Source organism: Nothoprocta perdicaria, unplaced genomic scaffold (assembly GCF_003342845.1).
Source record: "Nothoprocta perdicaria isolate Ctin4 unplaced genomic scaffold, notPer1 scaffold_20, whole genome shotgun sequence".
Taxonomy (NCBI): domain Eukaryota; kingdom Metazoa; phylum Chordata; class Aves; order Tinamiformes; family Tinamidae; genus Nothoprocta; species Nothoprocta perdicaria.
In genome coordinates this window covers 4,088,710-4,111,769 of record NW_020455205.1, presented here as the reverse complement: position 1 = coordinate 4,111,769, position 23,060 = coordinate 4,088,710, and the positions used below count along the sequence as shown (strand labels likewise).

At 42.8% G+C, this 23,060-nt stretch overlaps 1 long non-coding RNA gene across 4 annotated transcripts; it reads left to right on the top strand.

Annotated features, from left to right (window-relative positions):
• Nucleotides 1-11,189: 11,189 nt before the first annotated feature.
• LOC112946163 lies at nt 11,190-21,606 on the top strand. Of its 4 annotated transcripts, XR_003249166.1 has the most exons (5): nt 11,190-11,278; nt 16,248-16,415; nt 17,501-17,723; nt 19,331-19,417; nt 21,462-21,606. It is a non-coding gene; the product is annotated as an uncharacterized LOC112946163 (long non-coding RNA). The 4 variants fall into 4 exon arrangements; XR_003249163.1 differs by lacking the exons at nt 19,331-19,417; nt 21,462-21,606 and having other exon boundaries at nt 17,501-17,738; XR_003249165.1 differs by lacking the exons at nt 11,190-11,278; nt 19,331-19,417; nt 21,462-21,606 and adding an exon at nt 13,635-13,708 and having other exon boundaries at nt 17,501-17,738.
• The last annotated feature ends 1,454 nt before the right edge of the window (nt 21,607-23,060 follow it).

The window sequence follows — 23,060 nt, the reverse complement described above, 5'->3', positions numbered from 1 at the left end:
TATTTCACAGAAGGTGAGTGGGCAGATGCAGATGTGTTTTATAGTCCAACCTGGCCTGATTCAGGAAGGGCAGCTACGCTGAATCCAGTTTAAATAAAAAAAATGTGACTGTCTGCTCTGTTGGCCAATATTGTTGGGAATGTAGATCACATCTTTGCCAACATCACAAGTTTCTGGGATCAGGGATCTTGCAGCTCTTTCCACAGGTGCAGCATGGGCTTACTTGGCTTTCCAGAACCATGCAGGTGTGTTCAGAAGTCCCATGAAAAGGATCTTGGAGCCAGAGCAAGACTTTTGGCCATACAGAGACTACGTCAGCTCATGTTGTGGGGGCAGGTGGGGTTGAAACAGCAGCAATACCCCAAAAGACATGGCAGGTGGGTATCATGGGGCTTGGTTCTCTTCATGCTTCCTTCTCTTCATGCAAGTAATTTTTATTTGGCAGAGCAACCCCGAGCCACTACGAGTGTCATTATTGTGGGATTACCCAGCTTTTATATGTATGCATATAAGTACCACGTGAATACAGCACAAACTAATATGCCAGCTCTGTCTGCTAGAGCCACAGCTTTAAGAATGAAGTTCATAATTTTTGTAATGCACACATGAGAAGTTATATGCTCATATTTAACATTAAATATTCATTATTACTGCTCGTATTACTTGTCATGTCCTATATAATAACTGTTACTGCTTATTTTTGCACTATTTTAAACTTAGCAATATGCAAACAGCAAGATTTTACATAATAGTCAAAGAATCTTGTATTCTGGAGAGAGAGGAAGAATAATTTTGGAAAGCAGCTCCTCATCGTTTTGTTTACCAACTATTTAGGGGTTGCCAGCTGGCCAGGAAAAGCCTCGCTTGGTTGGTGCAGCTCTAGAGTTGTTAGACTGGTGATATCCAGTGCGCCTGGAAGCGTGCCGCAGCGGAGAGCGAGGGAAGGTAAGGTCAAGCCTTCTCAACCTTGATCATAAGTAGCTTCTCTATGGGGAAAGTGGCTCTTAATGCAGAGGTTGATGTTTTGCTTTGTTTATCTTGGGTTATTATTTAGGCAGTTTTCCCAGAGAGCAAAAGCCTCCAAACCTGAAGAAGAAACCAAGAACCAAACAGTTAAAAAACCCCATCAAAATAAAATATTTCTGGTAGGTTTCATGAAGGATGAGTTATAACAGAAGAAAATATTTTGAATGTAAATATATTGTATTTCATTCTTCCATCCAGTAATGTATTTTACTTATCTGAAAAGATTTAAGATGGTCCAGACTATTTGGATGGCATGTAGAAAACATTCCGGTTTGACAGAAGCTTAAATTGATTGCTTTGCTGAGGGAGGGGAAAAAAAGAGTTTTATTTAAATCAACTTTAAAGCTTTATTTTAAAGGGTGGATATTGGTAGCTGGAGAATATGTGCTGCATTCCCCTCGTATTGCAGCTGGACAGCAATAGCCAGGCATCATTTATTTATTTATTTCCTGCACAGAGGGGAGGAAAATATAGGCCCATGAATCAATCTAGATAATGGGGAAGGCTGAATGTAATAAATAATACAGTAACAACCCTAAACTAATGAGCTGTTGCTAAGGTACATTTCACAGGCTCATCCTCTATATAAAAAGTCACTAATAATCCCTTGGTGTAATCAGATGATAAAGCTTTGCCATAAGGCAACACCTGTGCAATTAAAGCTGTGGATTCTTTTGCACGTTTCATTAATTTCAGGATTTTGTAAAGGCACAATGACTACACTAATAATCTAGTCTACTTGACTCCATGTCTACTGGAAACAGGGTGTCTAATTAGGTAAAGGTAATTAATTAGAGATAAATGGAGCTAATCAGACTCGGTTAACACTAATTCTCTGAATTAAGACATTTTGGGACACCTACTATTCGACTGGCTTTGATGTTTCCCAACAAACACTGACTTAGAGAGGAGGCGGAGAGGGTTTATGTTTAAACCTTATGCTTTATGCTATTCTGTTGGAAATTGTAGACCCAGGGACTCATAGTGCTTTGGAGTCGGTGGGACTGTGAGAGCTGTGCTTACCCGCACGGATTTGCCAGGACAGGCTTTCATTTCAAACGTGTGAGTTTGGGACCTGGTTTCATGCCCCTGAGAGTCATCTGGTGTCTTCGTACCGGCTTCTACCAGTCCTTTGCTGGGCTGTGATATTTTCCCGACAGCTTCCTTTTTGATGTAGGCAAATATTTCAAATTGTGGTATGTGCTGGTATTTCAAAGGACCATAATAACCTTTACTGTAGAATGTATTCAAGGCACAGAGTACCGTGCCTTTCCTCAGAGAAGAGAGGAAATTCACAGTTAAACATTAAGGCAAATAGAAAACTGCACTATTTAGTCAAATAATCAGGATTTTAGATGTGGTTGTGCAGTTGTAACTCCTCAGAGTCTATGAGCCTTTTCTAGTCTGAAACAAATACTGCTCACTTCGTGTAGGCAACTAACAACATTACCTTGAGAAGCCAGTGTTTTCAAAACCTGAAGATCTGGAGGGGGATAAGGGAGAACAGAAATAAACAGACCAGTGAGCAGGAAATCTAGTTGTTCCACTATCCTGTATTTCCCTCAAACCTCTATATTACTAGTTCTGTGTCAGAGGAGTTTGTTTTGTTTTCTACATGACCATTTCTTCCTGGAATGAATTATTAGGTAGAACTGATGGTAGATACGACTCTTGAGACTGACATATGCTTATGGTGAAATGACAGGGTCACCATACACTCCATTAGTAGTAGGGGACAGGGCCACACGGAGCATATGGAGCAAACACCTTTTAGAAGGTGTTGCTTCTTGCCTGAGCACTACGTTAAGCTATAAAGTGGGATGATTTCATATCATCTTCCAACAGACTATAATTCAGGTGTAAGGTATGGGCGACTGAAAGTTCTTCATCAGTTGCTTTAGTACTAGGATGTATGGGAAGCACTGTACTCTCTCACATCTAAGGACAGCCAAATATATTTTAACTTGTATTTCTAAAACACCTAAGCGGATGTTGCACAGTGTAGTACATAAAGGGCAAGAGTGAACTAGGAAGGAGCCCTTGTAGAGTGAGCTATAGCCTGAGGTAAGTCTCTACCAGCTGAGCTACACTCCCCTTACTAGGGGAGATGAAATAGAAATGTCTGAATACTTTTATTACCAGGTATTTTCTGGATTGGCCTTTCAATATCTTGTTAAACTGCAGAAAATAGAAATATTTTTCTAGATGTGAAAGACCTGCTGGGTTTTACAATCCATAAAAGCACCTTTGGTTATTTCTATTCACAGCTTGGCAACTTCAGTCTTTGAAGAGCAGGGGAACAGCCTAAATTAGAGGGATTTTATTTGCCTCTGCAGGGGCAGACTTGGGTCCACCTTTTGAAATAAGTTGATTTTCAAAGATAAGGCAAACCCAGGATGATAGTGGCAATGAATTCTGGTTACAAGAGATCCTTTGCCATTGTAGTATGCAGGAAAGGAGGAGGAATTTGTGTGTCCTGGGTATGCTGTGGACACTAACTTCTGGCCTCCTTGTGCACTGCACCTCTTCAGCATGCAGCATGATCACATGGCCAGAATTAGCCTGGGAGAGCTACTGCTAGCCTGGGACTTGGGCCAAGACTGCAGGGCAAGCAAGAGCCCAAGCCTGACTTGCTGTGGTAATTTAGCCCCTCTTGTGCTACTGAAGTTTCCAATCAATGCAGTCTTCGATCACAATTATTATTTTCTTTTTTTTTCCTGTAGCACAGGAAATTCAAGAGAGCTTCACTTTCCAAAATATCAGTTTTCAAGCCAAACCTTCAAAGTCCAAATTGCTACTGTTGACATTTATTGCCTTGAAAATGGTCTGTGCTTTTGAACACAACCTGACCTGCTATTGAGACCTGATGTGCTTTGTGGGTATTCATTTCCACACATTGCTCAGAGAATGTGGGACATGTCCAGTGAGATAAAAGAGGCCTTGAAGCTCTGTTTTCGCTGGCCAAGTGCAATGTTTAGTGTTTAGCTGGTGGAGCATCAGCAGAGTCTTTGTAATACCTGGAAGTACTGGGTATGGCAGAGTCATCTCCTTTTGTAAGTCTTCGTTGCTCAGTAGCATAACTCAGATGTTGCCAGGAAATCCAGAGGATGAATGAAATTTTGAAGTAGGAGCTCAGCTGACAGCAACTTTCTTAAGGGAAACTGGCATGAGTCCCAGAAGAGGCAGCTTATCTGAGGAATGAAATCCATCTTTCCTTTTGCTTCTCTTGTCGTCCTTTCAGCATCTCTGTCCCAAGAGCTGAAGATGTGGAACATCCTACTGTGCTCCCAGGATGAGAGCGCTGCTGAGACTCTCAGTCCCTGCAGTCCAATATCCCTTGCCTCCTACAGAGGTGGGTTGAATCCGAATCCACTGAATCTTCATGGACATATCCAGGCAAGTTAGTAGGTTAGGGATGGCATTCATCTCACCTGGCTGTTTACATCTACACCAGACTTGCCTACTAAGCTCTGTTTATTGCTGGTAGATAGAAATGGGCTCTAACATGGTTGCTCTGACTAGTGTTAAATTTTTACCTTGGGATGCAAACTGTGCCCTGCAAATGTCCGTTTCCTGCACTGGTTACTAAAGGTGTCTAGATGACTGAATGTCTAGCTTCAAAGTCCACTCAGATGAATCCACTCAAGATCTGTACTGGCCACATTGCAGTTTTCATTAGACTGGTAATGTCAAGGGAAATGGCACTCAATGAGAGAATGGAAAAAAAAAACAACTGAAAATGAGAAGGAAGATGGCCTATTTTTGGAGTTCAGAATATTTCAGTTGTCTGCTTCATATTTGATATGTTTTGCTCTATTTCTGTATTGTTTTGTAAGTGCAAGAGAATATGTGGTGGAGAGAGAACAAGTGGCAGAAGAGACAAAACGAGGAATGTAAGCTTATGGGAAAGGAGTGGGTTTCAAAGGAGCTTTGCAGGTGGTGGTGGCCGGGAGAAGGGCAGGGCGCAGAGCAGGCCCTTGGCTGCAGGCGGGTGGCCCCGGCACACGTGGGGTCTGTGGGGCAGAGGGCTGCAGGCTCGGGGCCCGGGCGGGGGTCCCTGCCCTCCTGCAGCTGCACCCGGGGAGCCCCGAGCCCCGGCACCCGGGGCGAGTTACTGCTCTGTGTGTCGACTAAGAGCACCGCAGTGTCACGTGTGAAAGAGGATTTTATAGTGTTCCTTTATTCAAATTAAATGTCCTGTTAATTTGGAACGTTGAACAAATATTTAAATTACCCAAGTGAGAAGGGCAGAAGATTCCTCAGTAATAACCTTTGTTCACCTCTTTTCTCCTCCATTTTTCATTACGTCTTTCCCTCTTGGCCTTTGATTTCTGTTTACCAGAGCTGTATCAAAGCAGGTTTCCCCGTGGCTCTGGGCTATAGCACAGCCCATAATCCAGCATCTTGTCAGCCACTGGAGTTTTTAAACTAGCCTTAGTGTTGTGCCAGGAATTGAACTGCTGTTCTTAAAAGCAGCAGTAGGTTCTCCATTCTCCTCGGCATTACGTGAGGCGCCAGCAGGCCATTTCACATCTTAATTTCCAATTTTGTAAACACGCTGCAGCAAGCGCTGAGATCTGCCTGAGCTGCCACCGATCCGCGCTCTTCTCTATTCACAAATGAAAGTTTGCCTTAAAAGTTAGATTTTTTTTTTTAGACAATGCTATGCTGAAACTAAACAAAGGGATGTATTATTTGTCTGATATTAAATAGAGATCCATAGGCCATATGATTTGTCTAGGATATCTTATTTCATAACCACTCTTACTACACCTTACTGTAAAGCAATTCAGAGCATTATTCAGTGTGCAATTAAATGTACCACGGTAACACAATGCTGAATACTTTAAAGAGGGAGTTCTAAAATGCAATCATTTATTTTGTTATTACTCTTTGGGCTATAATTAACTGGGGATGTGCTTAAACCCATATTCTCTTTGCTACTGAAATATATTGTTATGTTTTAATCTAGGGGGGATGTCTGTCAGACCATGGGTCTCTCCCTTGATGCCCATTATTAGAGTCTTTTTAGAGACAAGCAAGCGGTTTTGCTGTCACTGGCCTTGTTCAAATAGAGGGTGTCTGTGGGTGCTGTACTGCAGGGCAGGGTGCAGGGCAGGGCGCAGCTACACACGCACGCTGGGCTCTCCTCCAACGGTGCCTTCACCTCCTCAAAGTTTAGCTTTAAAACTCATTCCTGCCTTTCATATGGACTAGAGCCTTCTTGCCAAAGTGGCAGTGGTTGTTTTTATATAGGCTGGCCAGGCCAAAGGTTGTTGGATGATGAAGTGTTAAAAAATAAATTTTTCTAAAAAAAATTATTATTATTTCCAATATCTACACTGAAAGAGACACCCCCAGGGCAAACTTAACAGACTGTATGGCTTCTTTCTGGCCCTCTGTGCACTTGGGTCCCCTGTGCCCATGTGCTCAGTGATTTTGTGTTTGTCCTTGGTCTGGGAGGTTGTATGGTTTTGCTTGAAGACCACTGCCAATGCATGGAGGAGTTTCACTGCTTAGTTTTAACCCTTGTTTTAAGAAATTGCCAGTGGTTACATACAGGAGTGATAGTTACTACTACTAATATTATTTATTTGGAGTGTGTTGAAACTAAAAATCTTAAAAATATATACATAAGCATTAAAAATAGAATCTTGCTTTCACAGAGTGACACGAGTCTACTTGATTTCCAAGGGAACAGGATTGGTCCCAGCCTTAAGAGATAGGTAAGAAACAATATTTTTAATTGTCTTCACAGTACTCCTTTGCATGATTCATTTCCCACCACCATGTAGCAATGAGACAAGTGGCACTGAGATTCATGCAGCTATTTCACAAGCACCTTTGTTAAAAAAAAATAAGAAAAATCTGTACCCTAAGCTCACTCATCGTACACCTAGCGCCTGAGGGGAGCAGGGGGGTTGTTTGGGGTTAGCAAACAACCTACCCTGCAACGCTAACAGCATACGGGGGAGCGACACGGGTGGCTGTCGCGAGTGGTGGGAGCGCAGGCTGTTGATCAATCTGCATCCCCACATGCTGGGTGAGAGTGTCCAGTGTGTTGGTGCAGGGAGGAAAAGAAGCCAAGCTCTTAGAGAGCACTGTCAATTTAGTGGAAAAAATGAATGAGATGATGCAGCCTATATAAGCAGCCAGCCCATCTGCCAGTGACCTGCACCTAAACAAACTGTCTGCGATGTCAGGGGGAATCCTAGGAGTTGCAGGCTGCTCTGGGGTTCTGCTTGCAGAGTGTTTAAGTCAGGGCTAGAAGCAGCAGGGAAATGCTATGAGGTGCAGTTCACTTGGTCAGTCACTTGGATCCTGGTCACTCTGGACATTTGAAGCACCAGGTAAACAGATTTGTCCTTAAATAATTTCTCAAAGTGGAAAAAAATCTCAAAATTTCTCAGATAACTGGGGATGCTCTGAAAAAAAAAAAAAAGAAACTGAAAAATAAGCACAGTTCTTTGCTGTCTAATAACATATTCATTGTGTGGGGAAGATTAGACCTACTTTGAGGCTTAATTGTGTTTGCCTGTGCTTCCTGTGTATGACCTTACAGTAGACCTATAAGGCTGTAGACCTTAATTCCAGTCTGAAGCGTGAGCAGGACATATGTTTTCCAAGTACTGACCATGTAAAGCTGCCTGGGTGCTCCTGTGGTGCACATCATGTACCAACTCTGTCCTATTGGGTACTTTCTTCTCTCTTTCTGGAAATATTTACAAACTACTCTGTTGCAAATCTTTTCCTTCACTAAGCAGGCTTCTGTTTAGCGGTAATTTTAGTTCTCTTTGACCACACTATTCCTAATGTAGCCTGATGTTTGGTTTATTGTAGTAGCGATGAGAATGCACTGGTGATTTTCACTGTTTGGCATCTGCTGTAGTACCCGGTGCTTTTCGGGGTGTGCTTTCCCAGCCCATACAGGTCCTGCAGTGCTTCTGCCCCTAAGTGTCGAATTTTGCCTTTCCTATCATTGCATTTCCGGAGTTTGGTGCTAGCTGGTCCTCCAGTTGCTCAGGGTCTCTCTGGGTTGAAGCTCTGCCATTCGTGGTCTCCATCACTTCCTCTCAGGCAGAACCATGTTGCGAGCACAGTGTGTGTTGTCGTCCAGGTAGCTGATGGAGACACTTAACGATAACGAACGATTCTGGTTGAGTCCCCATGTTGGCCCCTGGCAACTCTGCTTGTTACCGTCTGCCAAGTGGATGTCAAATCATTAATTACTACCTTCTGAGCTCAGCAGTCCAGCCAGTTTTCAACCCATGTAATAGTCTGGCCTTTCGGCTGATCCGTCCTCACAGATGCTGGATAGAGACTTCACTGTCAAATATGTGGATGTCTGAAAGAAATCAGATCTCAAAGGACAAAATTGGGGTCCTACTTTGCATTTTAAAGCTTGGTCATTCATTCATGTATAAGATAATGTCAAGAAAATCATCCCAAAGTGCCTAGAAGTATTTGTTGCAGAACTTCTAATGTGAAGACTTGAAATGGGACCATGCACAAAAATCCCTTTCCATATTCCCTTAATATAAGACCATATATGTGAAGGTAGTTCTGGATAGTAATTACCAGGAACATGGTACCAAGGGTGTGTTGATGTTGCCAAATAACTAGAGAGAAGCAGCTCACAGGGAGCATTTGACTTCTTTCCGGTTAGAGCATATGGATACAGACTGCACTTCCCTGGATGTATTTATTAATTAAATTTATAAAATTTGTCTTCTGTCTGAGATTGAAATTGGAAATTGAATTTGGGTTGGACTCTTCTGCCAAATGAGTTATTTGATGGTGTTCACATTGTTGTGTTTCTCTCCATTGAAAGTAGTCAGAGAGTGAGAGATGACCTTGAAGGAAAATTGAGGCTTTTGATTTTTAAACAAGAAGAGGTATAAAGTCATGGACACAGAAACAAAAGTGCAAAAGCACAGCCTCTTAATTCACAAAGTGAGGAACAGGATTAGGTCGATACAGCTAAACTGTGGCTGCCTACTGCTCCTCTTTGAGAGGCTGCCTCTTCTTCTCATGTAAGCAGAAATGTTAGTACTTTTCTGAGTGCTATTCTACGTCTTATTGGACAAAGCAGAGAGAGAGCAGTCCTGAGCATACCCAAATGGACCGCAGCTCTTTCAGAACAGAACCTCAGAGAACGGCCTCGGAGACCAAGCGGTGCCAGCAGTGAGTGCGCCCCATCCTCTGCCGCTGTAATCTTGTCTAGATGTCGTTCGCTGAGTCCTCACCTCCTGGTATGTAGGTGAAGAGGAAATTAGCACCTCCGTGGTAAAGGAGGGCACAAGGAAGGGCCGGCAGCTGCCTTCAGGCAGCCCTTTTCAGGACAGACACCCAGGTCCGTGAGATCTAGCTCCTGAATCATCACAGTTACTTCCAGTGCATCAAATCCTTTCCTAGCTGGCAGCAGCCCTAGGTCAGGGCTGACGGACAGGCAGGGGCACCAGTGTTTCACCAAGGCTGCAGGGAGCAGCGGGAGGACCTGTGTAATAGCTGCTTTAGAAAAGCAATGGAGAATAATTCTGGGAAGGATGAAGGGTGAACTCCAGAGCTCGCTTGAAGGAAGGCCTTTGTTAAGACTTTTGTTACTGTTTTCTTGTTTGTTTTTTTTCTTTAATGTTACAAACACTGCAGAACTACTATTTTGCCTGCTCTTCCTGAGAAGGAAGCAACTTCTTGTTGTCACCAAACACCAATATGTTATGTTTTAGGGATAGATTACAGCAGATGCTGCTGGACTTCATCACTGCATCTTCACAACTGCTAACAAAAGCCTTCACAGCAGCTGGATTTTTGTTTTGTTTTCAGTCTGTTTTCAATCACACTGGGTAACCTCGGAATAGTGACATATGGCAGTAGAAAGACAATTTAGGAAAATCCTAGAAATTAGAGGCAGGGCTGTCACAAGCTGGACCCTGGGTTCCCTGGCACGACATGAGAGGCGGCTTCAGTGTCCGTGTGAGCCAGGGTTCCTGCGGCTCCCCTGCTCGCTGCCCTCTTCCTGGAGCTCTGATCGTCAGCGCTTCCATACATGGAGGTGTTCAGGCACCTATGGAATTAGCAAATTCCCTAGTCATGGCAAAATTAATAGTTGCATTGGATGGTGTTTTCATCACTTTATGATCCTATATTTCCAAGGCTCTATTTATCTGCTGGCTATTGGATAGCTAAGGTGCACCCCTGCCTTTGTAACACTGGCCTGAGCAGTGTTTTCTCATTTTGCTTTGTTTTAAAAAGGCAGCCTCTGATTCTTGGATATGCTTTAAAGATACCAATCAAACAACATTTTTTTTCTAGACTTTAAGAGTTAACCATTAATTCAATATTTAAATGGCACACATAGGTGTAGACAAAAAAGAGCTCAGCGTATCTAGAGGATGAAGATGCAGAACCCAACAGCGCGCCAGGAACTCACCTTGCATGTGGATCTGTATGAGTTGCTGTCACTGTGGAGAACCTGTGAAGATGAGCCCTGTGTTTTAGTCCTGTCACAGCTGGGCCTTGTTTCCCAACAGTCTTTTAAGGAACGTATCATGCAGGTAGGAGCCAGCTGTGGAGAGATGTGGTGAGGTACTGGCCTGGGGAATGGTCTTTCTGTGTTGCTCAGACTGTAAGCATCTCTCTGTGTCTGCCAGAATTCTGTATAAAATCAGGTAGGTAGTTCAGCCTAAAAAATTGCAAAAACTTTTTTTAGAAAAGTTTAAATCAGACATTTTGATGTTTCATTTTTATTTTTACTGGAGTTCAATCTGATAATGTGCAATCTGAAAGTAATTTACTTTTTTCTTTTCAGTTGAAAGCTTTCTGTCCTCTATTTTTGTTTTTTATTCAAAAAAAACCTTTTCTTTAATAAATCTTTATTTTAGTCGCCAAAGAGTAAAATTCACCTGTAAGGAACTCCAGAGAGATTTTTAGGCCTTTTTTGTGTGTGTGAATGAGGAGTACAGTGCTGGATATCAGTGGTTTATTTAGTTGGATGAGCTATTCATTCTGTTTGGCAGTAGGAATGGGAAAATAAATGGGAATAAGTGGGGAAAATAAAATGTGGCCAGAGCGAGAGCATGGGGCAATGTTGTGGCTGAAGGAATTCTTACGTATGCTTGCTATATGTTTTCCAACTTGTAGTATGGATGGATATATGCAGTCTCCCTGCTCTTCTTTTTCAACATCCAGTATGTAAGGAAGCCAAAAAAATGGAACACATTAAAGGAGAGAATATCCCAATGCACCTTCTTTTGTAAGTTAAGTTTTCTGAACACTAAGTGAAAATATTCATTATAATGCTCAAAACAACAGCTGATATTTTCTCCAGACACCTAGACATTATTATAAAATAAATTGTATAGAATTATGAAGTTTAAAAGAATATGTTTAAGGTATATGTAATTGATGTGATAGTGAGAGTTTTGGCTTCTTGTCCCTTCATTAAGGATGAATTCACCCCAAGGGTGTACTGTGATCTTGGAAAACAGTGTTATAATAATGAAAGAATATTGCCCACTGGATAGCAGAAGTTGATGATTAAATTTAAGTGTGCGTTGTCCACATAAAGCAAACAATGCTTTTTTATTTTTTACATTGACTGTGAACATTCATCACTGCTGCTGAGGATGGAAGATGCGTGGTTGCTAATTATTGTATTTTTAACTGATAATATACTGTAAATTTTGTATAATACTACCGTGACCTTATAGAGAACAGAAGAGATGACAGCAGGCCCATAATTACAGGATAGTGAAGAAATGCTTATTATTATCTTCTATTTTTAGGACCAGTGTGCATAGCCTCTTAATTTACATAAGCTTTAGACATTCACACATTTTCTGTCTTTGCTTATTGATGATAAATTTTGTCCAAATGAAATGTGAAGATGCTGCGTTAGGTGAGAGGTTAGCCAACTGGGAGCTTGATTACTGTGAACAGCCAAGCCTTCAGTGCCAACTGGAAAAGGAGCATTTATTTAGGAAAGAATTGTTTAACCCAAGCTTCATAACATTAAAAAAAAAAAAAAAAAAAAAAAAAAAAGCCAGCATTCATATGGAGTCTTGATAACTTGTGATTTGTTTTTAGAGAACTGGATAAATTATCCTGTGAGGGAGGGGAAAAAAAGCAGCTATTTAACAAAAAGGCAGGAAAAGTAAACCTTGTGATCTATTTATCATGTGCAGGGTGATTATTACAGTATGTTCTTATTAAGGATGAATATTTAGTGCTCATTAAGGTTTCCCTCTTGAGTACCCAGAGCTATAAATTGTGTTTCCGGAGGCGCGGTGGCCGCCGACCTGTGCAGGTTTGTGGGCCCCACGGCTGAGGCCGCGTGTCCCGAGGATGGCAGGCAATGTCCCACGGGAGGCAGTGCCATCTCAGGGCATCATGCACGGAGGGATGTTGCCACACTAAGCTTGGGGCTGCTGAGCTGCATATGCAGCTTTTCTTGGTGCTTTTGGAGGCTCCTGGGACCTTTCACCCTGGGGCCATGTTGTGGAGCAGCCCTCCAGGCGGTGGCAGCCCAGCTGTCCTTATCCTGGTCCTTTGGGAGCACTGGAGAGCCCTGTCCGCCCCTGGTGCTGCCGCCAAGCTCTTCCTCTGTAACCCCTGGGTAGGAGATGTCCCATCGCCACTGAGGGCCTGGCTCATCCCCACGCCGCAAGGAGAGGCTGGGGCAATAACCCCCACGGGCTGCGTGCAAGGGAAAAAAGGGAACCTGCTTGTCAGGGCTGGGCTTCCTGCTTTTCTGCATTTTTTTTGCAGACCCCTTTTAGGTATCTGCTGGCGTAGTGATGTTTCAGTTGTGTTTCAGATTTCCTTATGAGAGATTGCACATGAGGAAAGTGATTAGCTTAAACAAGGAAAACTGTTGCACTGGGCAGAACTGCTGTGTAACTACTGCCGTAGCACTGCAGAGCCTGCAAGATACCTCCAGAGACGTAGTCCTTCACAGACACCAGGAAGTTCTAGTTTTAGCCAGCTAGACCCAATCCAGCAAACCCACCTCTGGGCTTCTTCCAAAGGAATGAGCATTCGGTGCTCCCGTTTCTCTGGAGACAGGCTTCTGACACCAGATGCTAATATAATTTGTCTTCAGTTTTTGCCTATAAAAGACGTTGCTTGTGAAGGAAAAACTAATTCTGCATTCATATGCTGTGAGACTGGGACTTCTTCAGAAATCTTTCATTTCTCAGTATTTGCAATGGCATTAGATAATACTAGATAGAAGACTTTGAGTATGTGGGCCTGATCCCACAAACTTTAATTCATTGAAGCAGTTTAACTAGAGCAGAGTAGCAAGGGACTCAGTCCAGTTACTCAGAGAAGGAATCTGTTTGTGCAGGCTGAAGCGCAGGTCCTGTGGGTACATCCTTGGCTCAGATACGGTTTCAGCTGTGCCAAGACTTGTATGACTTCGCCTACGAGATTGATTTGGGAGCGTTTTCTTCTTTAAAATATTATTTCTTTGCTCTGCACTTTCCGAGTGTAACTGCTTATTTACATGTGTTTGCACCCTCTCAGCTTATGTTTGTGCATGAAGTCTTTTGAAATTGCATAGATGCATTTGCAGAAGCTGTCTGCTCGCCTTGCTCAGATTGCGTCTGCATACCTAAATGTGCTGGATTGCACTGCAGAACAGTAGCATCAAATCTCAGCAGGGTCTCAACAGTTTGCTAGAGTAAGTATGAGAAGCCAGCATTTGTCCTCAGTTTGCATCTTTCTTCCCAGTAACCTTGTTCCTTTGAGACTGGCACTGCACTGTCTGCAAACAGGCTGGTGCCTTATGAACAGCCCAAATCAATAATCTTGTAGGATTCCTAGAATGGTTTTCTTCTTTTAACTTCAAAACAAATGTGTATGTGCACTAGCTAACACAAGTAAGTCTATCAGAAAGTGGCCCATATGCGAGAGGATCTGATTCAATGTGTTTTGCTCAGGAAAAAAAAAGGCAGGAAACTGCTTGTGCAGTGTTTTGAATCAAATACATTATGTGATCTAAACTGCTAGTCTGCAACATAAACATTGTGCTCAGGTACTGAAATATGTACAAAATATCTGCATCTCTAGCCTGCTGTTAAACAGACCTTTTGTACCCACGCAGGGTGGTTTAGTAACAGGGTGGGAAAGTTAACAATATGTTTGATAAAAACTTTAATTAGTAAAGGCCTTTCCCAAAGGCCTATAATAGCAAAAGGTGTAAATGGAGACACTATCCCAGACTGCTTGCGCTGCAGTAGCTGTGTCTTATGCACAGATGGGTTGCTGAAGAAACTGTGAATGGCCAAATGATAACAGACTATCCAGTCATTCCAACATGCACTCATTAGCAATCTGTCAGATATTTTAATTTGTGCACTGGAGAACTAGGTGGGTATTACAGGATTGCCCCAAATCACACTACCCCTTTAACTCAGAAGGGAACAGTGGCTCCATAGATGTAGCATCGTGAATGGAGATGTTTGTGCTCCTAGTGATCACTGATAAATCTGACCAGGACTGGACATCAGCCTCGAGAGGCCTCTCACAACTCAGGCTCGTGTGCACAAGGTGCTGTCCCTGGCACTTGGCTGGCAGCCTCCTTGGGGCCGGGCTTGGCTGCCTCCTGGGGCATCGCGACAGGGATCAATGGGCCAGGCTGGAGATCAGTGAGCAGCAAATTGCTGGATGTCCAGATGCTGTACATGAGCTAAGCCCAGGGCACGAGATGCTGGTGGACCATTTTGGTTTATGTTTCAATAATGCAATAATTCCTTCAGACAGCTGCTATGCCAAAAAGAGGAACCACCCATTTGTGATGGTGTCTTTACCCCCATTTTACCCCTGAATATATCACACACCCCTAAAAAAAAAAAAAAAAAAAAAAAAAAAAAAAATTAGTTGGTGTGCGAGCGCTGTGACCTCATGGCCTCATGTCCCGTGCTGGGCCGCGATGGGCAGAAACGCAGCGTCCTGAGGGCTTCCTCACTGCGCCTCATTTTGTGATATCATTGTTGAGGCTGTGGAGAATTAAATTGTGCTTTTATATTAAGAGTGATTAGGGCAGGGGTAGTGTAGTCAAGTACCAAAATTTAGGATCCTTGGGCAGGAGAAAGAGTGACCAATACTTGCAAAGCTCCAGTAAAGATAACCTTACCCAGGTACTGGAGCCTCTGATGTTCCTTTGAGAATGCCTTTGTTCCTTTTGCTTAGACACCTCAGGAATGGCTGTAGAATAGGGGCCAGTGAGAGTGCTGGGATTTGTGTCTCAGGCCATGATTTTAATATGGTATTTCTTTTAATCCAAATCAGTCTTAAATATTGCCGTGGAGTATTATAATTGATTGCACTAAATTACACTGGAATCTCTTGGCTGCTTCATCAAGACATGATATAAACTCCAAGTAGTCCTGACTAGATGTCTGTATTAAAAATGTTACAGACATACAACCTTAGTCTGATTCATTCCTAACGAGATTTTGAATTTCATACTATAAAATGTTCTGTCAATTAATTCATAGCAACATATTTACTTCAGTTAATAATACGTCCTTTCTGTGCAAGGATCTCAACTATTAGAGCAGTGTATTCTAGTTCTAGTGTATTCTAGCTTCATCAAAGCCCAATAAAATATTCTCATTGTAATATGCACTTGTCTGTAACATGCACTTTTTTTTTTTGACTGCAAAGAGCAGCTCTGCAGAATATATTCAGAAAAAAAGAAAGCTGTCTAAAAGATAGTTCTAATACAAAGGCCCGTCTTTTTGCAGTGCCCTGTAGCTGAAAAAAATAGGCTGGGAAAAAAAAAAGAGGGGGGAAAAGATGTTTTACTAGTTGGAGGTTTTCTTGATCCACAGTTATACATCCTGATGCCCCTGACTACCAGGAATAACAACATCCACCGGAGCTGCGCCGGGCGGCCCTCCTCGGAGGGGCTCCGGAGGGGGTCCTGGCTGCTGTTGTCACCAATTAACAGAGGATGGGCATGCAGGCAAAAAGAAAATAAAGCTTTTCCTTTGAAGGTAACAAAAGTCAAAAAAGTGCAGAACTAGTGACAACCCTGTGTCAGCTGTAACACAGAAAGCAGTTCTTGGTTTACCTGAGAGAGCATAGAGCGCTGTATGCTGCTTGATCCCAATAAGTTTCACTTTCTAAAAGTCTTTGGGGAACAACAAAGTAGTAGTAGTTCAGAAAACTTGCACTTATTTAAAACGTGAATCCATTTTCCTCTCACTTTTCAGATGGCTGCTGAGTGGCTGAAACTCTGGTGCCTGACTTGTAGAAAAAGCTAGTTCTGCTCAAACATCCCTTCCCTTCAAAGCCCTGGCGGCAAAGGGACCAGCTCGAAGTTGTGTGAGCAGTTCTGAAGAAGTAATCGAGGTTGGGAAGATTTAAGCAGGGACTTAAAGGTAAATGTATGCTTTCCTGCTTCACTAAATGTGGAGGAACTGCTGAACGGCAGCCCTGGAGATGAAAGATGTACAGTACCCACTTTGGAGAAGTTCCTCTCATTTATGCATGTTAGGCACCCAACCTGAATGCAGAAGGAAAATGTAAATATCTAAGTGGAGGGATGGGGGTGGTAGGAGGGTAGAAAAGCCCAAACTTGCAGGTGAACATCTGAGAATTTGGAAACGTGAGGATTGTTCCTAGCGCAGTCTGTAGCTGACAGCGCTACCCCAGCTGCAAAGGAGCTGCCTTTGCATTGCGTCTCTGTCTTCTGGACTTCCACAGCTCTGATTTCACAAAGCAGAGCAGGCAGCAATCCCTGTGGTATCCGTGCCGTTCTTCAAGCAGCACGTTGAGCAATGCGTAGAGGAGATGGCTCCATCATATAGATTGCACTGGTAGTTACCTCATGTAATATTAACATGTACATGAGTTCCCAAATCTTGTTCGAGGCAATTCCCAAGCACAGTAAGAAGTGCTGATGATTTCATTAGATTCAAGATTAGAGTTAAAAAGAAAAAAAAGGAAATGTGTAGGTGGTTTGGTTTTCTTTCTTTCTTTGTCTATGAACATTGGTGCTGTTTAGAAACAACTGGTTTTCATGGAGAATTTCATGTGGTTTGAGTTCTATACAAGGATGTCCATTTGGTAGAGAAGTCTTCATGTTAAAAGTACAAGAAAATATATAATAAGCTACCTTCTTTTTTTTTTTTTTTTTAATGCCTATTTAGTTTCTGCTTAAGCCCACTCCAGAGGGGAAAAAAAAAAAAAAAGAGAGAGTGAAGTAGTATTGCACGTAAATGTATTTTTCTGTAATTTGTCCATCAATTTCAAGCAAGGTCATGGCTGTTTGAAACAGAAGTGTTGCTGAGTTCATCTCCTTTTAAAATAAGCAAGCAGCTGATGGCCTATTGTATCAGTCTGAGATATTTGTTCATCTTTATTCCTTTGATGTTACCATTAGAGCATGAGTTTAAGTGCCCCAAGCAAATCTGAATTCTGTAATCCTAAACGGATTCTGCTCTTTGTCTTGTCTTTTGTTCAGATCTGCAGTAAAATCCTATAAGTTGAACGGAATCATAGAGTGGGTGAGGCTGGAAGGGTCCTCTGGAGATTTTCCAACAACCGCCCAAAACCCTGCTATTCAAAGCAGGGCTTCCTAGGGCAGGTTGCTCAGGGTGATGTCCAGTTGGATTTTGAATATCTCCAAGAGTAGAGACTGCAGAACTCCTCTGGGAAACCTATTCCAGTATTTGACCACCTTTATGGTAAAGTTTTTTTTTTTTATTATTATTTTTAAATAGAAATTTTTAAATTTCAGTTTGTTCTTATTACTTCTTGCTCTTTCACTTGGGTACTGCTGATATGAGCCAGGCTCTGTTTTCTTTACTGCCCTCATCAGGAATTTAAGTAAAAGATCTACCCCTTGTGAGCCTTTTTGTTCTCTCAAGGCTGAACAACCCCAGCTCTTCCAGCTTCTCCTTGTATGTTAGATGCTCAGGTCCCTTAATCACCCACATGGTCCTTTGCTGACAGTATATCCATGTACTCTCTTGTCCTGGAAATCCTGCCAACAGACACCCCAGATGTATTTTGCCAGCCCTGAAGAGAGGGGATGGCCATTCTTGACCAGCTAGTGACACTCATTCTGCTACTACTGTGTCACAGGATGGGTCTGGGCAGTCGAATCTGGGGATGAGCAATTGTTTAATGGTATAAACTGGACATGAACAACCTTACTGCATTTTCACATAGTTTGAGCATATGCAACAGGACTTTGTAATGGCTACTGTGAGCGTATAAGCAGTATACATCTTATTTATTAGAAATTTTGGGTCAGGAGTTTGGTCATATTCTCACAGGAATAGATCAGAAATACCATGTATAAGGGTTCCTTTCATATACCATGAGTATTCTCACCAGTGTTTGTTGTGGTAGGTTAGTGAGCAGCATTACAGCTCATGCAGTACTCACTCATGCTGTCAAACATATTGTGGCATTCTAGATACAAATGCCCTTTTATTTTCCCTAAAGCGCCACATGCAGCGCTGACAGCAAAGCAGCAATATTTACTCTATATGCATAGATAATAAATATTGTTGTCTTGAAATTTCTGCACACATTGGGCATGGAATGTGTTTCATTGCATCGCGCGCTGCAGTGACAGCAAAGAAGTTCCTTTCTCTTCACCTAAAGTAAACAGCAAGCAAACAAAAAATAGTTTGGCTGTCACTGTGATGATCAGCAGCTCTATCCAGGAACACCAAGATTCAGTATCACTTTCATTTCACAAACAGAAGTAACGGCAAAGCCACTTCTCTCCTCACTATCAAAAGCTTATAAAGAGGTTGCTTCATCTTAAGTTTTGTGTAGGCACATCATACAAATATTTTGCTGGAGTACATGGGAATCGCAGTGTTGCTTCTTCCTGCACTGTTGTACATGCAGTGCCAACATAACCACCAGTATCTGCCAGAGGATGTTTTATTCTTTGTCTTCTTTTATATATTTTTTTTCATTCTAGTTAACTCACTATTAACTCTCTATTTCGTTCTATTAACTCTCTTCTACCCACTCCCCACTGTGCCTGAAGAGCAAGGCTTACTCTAAAAAGAGCTAAATACATACACGAATATATCTATAACTATAGCTTTGAAAGTCCCGTGTAGGAAGGAAGACGACTTCTGCTAGTTTGATGCTCTGCTTGGGGTTATCTGGAGTTGGTGAGCTGCCAATACACAAATGAAGTCTTTTCAAGAATGGCATCATATTGGAAAGTACTGAAGTATTTGCCCAATAGTAGGTGACGGAAAAGTTGCAAGTCTTCCCTCTTTCAACGCTAAGTCAGATAGGAAACCTGGGACTTTGCTGTCAGCTCTGTTTGCAGATTTATGAGGCATTTCACCTTCTGGAAGTCCTGAGGAAATGGGTAACTGCAAGATGCAACGGAACTGGATTTTAGGTGAGTGGTTCAGCAGACTGCACCTCTCACCAATGCCAAAGTTTCCAGGTAGGATCTTTTCAAGGTGCCCCTGAGCACCCTGCAGCTGCCCCCACGTAGCTCGTTCCTGCAACACCAGGCCTTGCAGTGCAGGGGCTCGGTGCGTCTGACATGTTCAGAGCCCCTCTCTTGCACTGACTGTTTTTCACATGATTTTTATCTCCAGTGAGACCAGTGAACTTTTAATGACATCCCATGGGGACCACTTTTCCCTCTAAACCTTTCTAACATCCCCAGATCAACGCTCCACAGGTGATGCTCTCAAACTGATCATCCATCCTGAAACTAGCTAAAGATGTGCTCCCACAGCTGCAAGAGATGGAACATGTGTGCTTTAAGATAGGCCCCCCTGTGACAAGAAGAAGAAATCTCAGTTTCTGCTGGCTTGCGGAACTGCCTTTCCTTGGCACTGTGACAGGGAGCAGGGCTGATGTTGCTGGGTGCTCTGCTGCAGCTCCTGAGAGGCAGAAGCTTTTCCTGAGGGCAAAACCTGGACAAACCACGTGTACCTGAGGGATTCTGTTGTGAGACCATACCCCAAATTAAGCCAAACGTGATTGACATAAGCCAGGGCAATCTTCAATTGCATAGGCAAAGCAGCTTGGAAAACAGCTTAGCAGCGAAGGGGGTGCATGTACAGGAATGTTTTCCACATGCTGGTTGGGGAAAAGGGGAAGAAAAGGGGAAACAGGAGCTCTGCCCCCAGTGTTGCTGTGGAAGACCTGGCAGAAGCCCATCTTAATTATTTCCAAGCAGCGTCACCCTCCCTTTGTAGCTAATGGAGCCACGAGGCAGGCTGCCAAGGAAGGCAGCATTTTGGCAGGTTTATAAATAGCGATCGCAGGAGTGTGCGACAGGCCATTTGTACCATATGGCACCCAAGAGTTAATCCAGGAAAGGATGCTGGACAGCAAGGGAGGCCAATGCTGAAATGCCATTTAGAAGGGAAACATCAGCCCAAGTGGCAAAAGTTCATAAAGCCAAAGAAATGGAGAGATCAGGATCTGGAAGGAAGCTGGAGACCAGAGGATGGCCTTGTTTCTGAGAAATCACCCAACTTTAATTTCGTAGTGCTCTTTCTCACCTCTATTTGCTGAACTCTGAGAGGGCAAACACTGTTATTGAATATAAGGTTATACTATAAATATATAATTAACCATTTATATACATATATATACATATGTATCGCTCTACTGTGGCAAGCCGCATGAAAAAAAAAGTAGTGCTCTGTGGGAAAAGGATATTTCTGCCTCTGGCCTGAGAAGAGAAACTGATGCTAATGGTTGCAATTGCCCTTATCTGTTTGTAGGGGAACTATTGATCTTGAGGGGAAATGACATCTGGTAGGATGAGGCTCCTGAGTTTCAGAAGGTGTTGACTAGCTTGGGTCCAAAAAATCAAGAAGATTTGGTTCATGGGCCTCTTTCCTTTGACAGGATGTTTTATCCTACAAAAGTCAGTTCTAAGATTTTTCATTTACAGTCTTGTTACATTAAACAAATGACTTTCCATAATCGTTCCCTCTGTGCTCTCAGGCTTTAATGGATAGCACTTGTCACAGTTATTGATTTTTCTTCTCTAACAGAAATCTGGTATTTCAGGAATATTGAGTCTCGCTATTATCTAGACAGGTGCCAGCCTTCTAAATGACAGACAACTGGCTGTTGTCACTGTAAGCATTTGAGAGCTGGCAAGAAAAAGAAGCAGAAGTGTCATTTATCCACTAAAACACTGCAAATAAAATACAGACATGGTAGTTCTTTCATGACAAAGCTTATAAAGAGAGCAGGAGTTGTCACACTAGAATAGACCAAGTTCTTGGTTATTTTCATCTGCTATGGGGCTAGACCAGACCCTTGTTAGAAAAATTAAGATTCCAGCAAGGTGACCCCCATCAACCGTAGGTTATTTCTGTGTTCATTGACTTCAGCTAAACACACGTGGACATTGCTGATCTCAGTAGCTCTGATGTACTGTTCATCATTCCTCTCTCTCCTTTCCTCAGAATGTCATTGCATTTTTGGATAACTCCTGAGCTTTCAGTGGCTATCTTGGATGAAGCTGTCCAAAATGATGCGTGGCTGTGGTAATTTTAACCCTCTTGAGGTAGGAGTAGTTAAATGTTTCTTCTAACAGGCGTTACCTTGCTCTTGCCCTCAACAAATTTCATTTGCCATTGTGCTTTTTATAAATTACAAATGAGTGAAGGATGATAATTCTACCCTTCTGACATATATTTGTTGTCTGGATTAATGCTGACTATACCTAGCATGATGATACTAAAAGTTTTAGGCCTGGACGAGGGCACAGTGCAGCCTAGCCCTGTCCCAAATGGCTTTCAATGAAAATGAGCAGTCTGATCAATAATGGTGTGGAAAAGTTATTGCACATGTTGTCTTGGGTAAGGAAAGAGGGTCGAGTGTAGCAGTAAACCATAAACTGGTGATCTAAAATGAAAAAGAAGTTGCCTGGATAAAAAGAGCAGAACTCCAGTGTGGAGTTTTGCTCCTGGCTCTGAGTATTCCCAGGCTCCGAGCGATGGGATGTGTAGGATTGAGGGATGCGTGTCTGCAGCTTGGCCTGATGCCTGATGCCCTGTTCTCCTACGGGCACCGACCCGCATTGCCGCGAGGCACGCGGCGCACGGAGTGCTTGAGCCTGGCTCACCTTCTCCCCAGGTCTTCTCTAGAGCTCCCAAGTCAAGTACAGCTCACCTAGCTTAATGGCTTCCTACAACATCCCTCAGTTCAAAAGCAGCTAAAACAGCTGTACTTATTTTACCCACATTTGCACTTGGAGAGGCTGGTTAGTATGCACGGCATTTCTGTATCTACACACCACTTGAATAGCCTGGGCCTTTTCTGATTACACCAGTGTATAGCAGGCTTATACAAGCAAATGAAGTCTGCTTTACATCAGGATGAAGAGAAATCTGTAGCTGTTGGGGAGAGCCCTTTCAGGTATTTAGAGTGGTTAAGTTTTCTAAGGAAGTCATTGGTTTTAATACCACAGTTGTCCACTCCGTGCTGTTTAACAGCACAGGGCGTCAGTGCCAGGGATCCCACGCAGCGCCTGTAATGCAGGCAAGCAGCGAGAAGGCTGTGTCTGCTTAAGAAGGGCTTTGATATTAATAAGCAATAATATCAAAAATACCTACGGATGACTCTGTAGCGCTATGCTCTAGTTGCCTGGCCTTGAAGAACTGCCTCCTTTCTCCAGGTTTGCATTGTGCATCCTTCCAGTCATGAACCTTCAACAGATCCCAGCTGATATTGACACTTAAAACCTTGCTTGAGACTACCTTCCATTTTTCCCTTCTTCTCCTGTACACCTGGCTTTTTCCATAGACCTGAGTCACATCTAAGCCAAGTAGGTGACTTCACCTGTCGTGAGACTCTAGGCTTTACCATATGTCCCAACATAAGGGTGAAGCGTAGGTGGTTTCTTTCCCAAAATGTTTGCTTTCAGGTGTGACGAGCACTATTCTTGCAAACTTTTTTCAGATGTCTAAGTTGTCAGGTTGTCTTCTTCCTATCTGGGAGATCTGTCAAAAGTAGAAACTGGTCTGTCTGACAGTGTTTACTGTTATAAACCATGGTGCTAA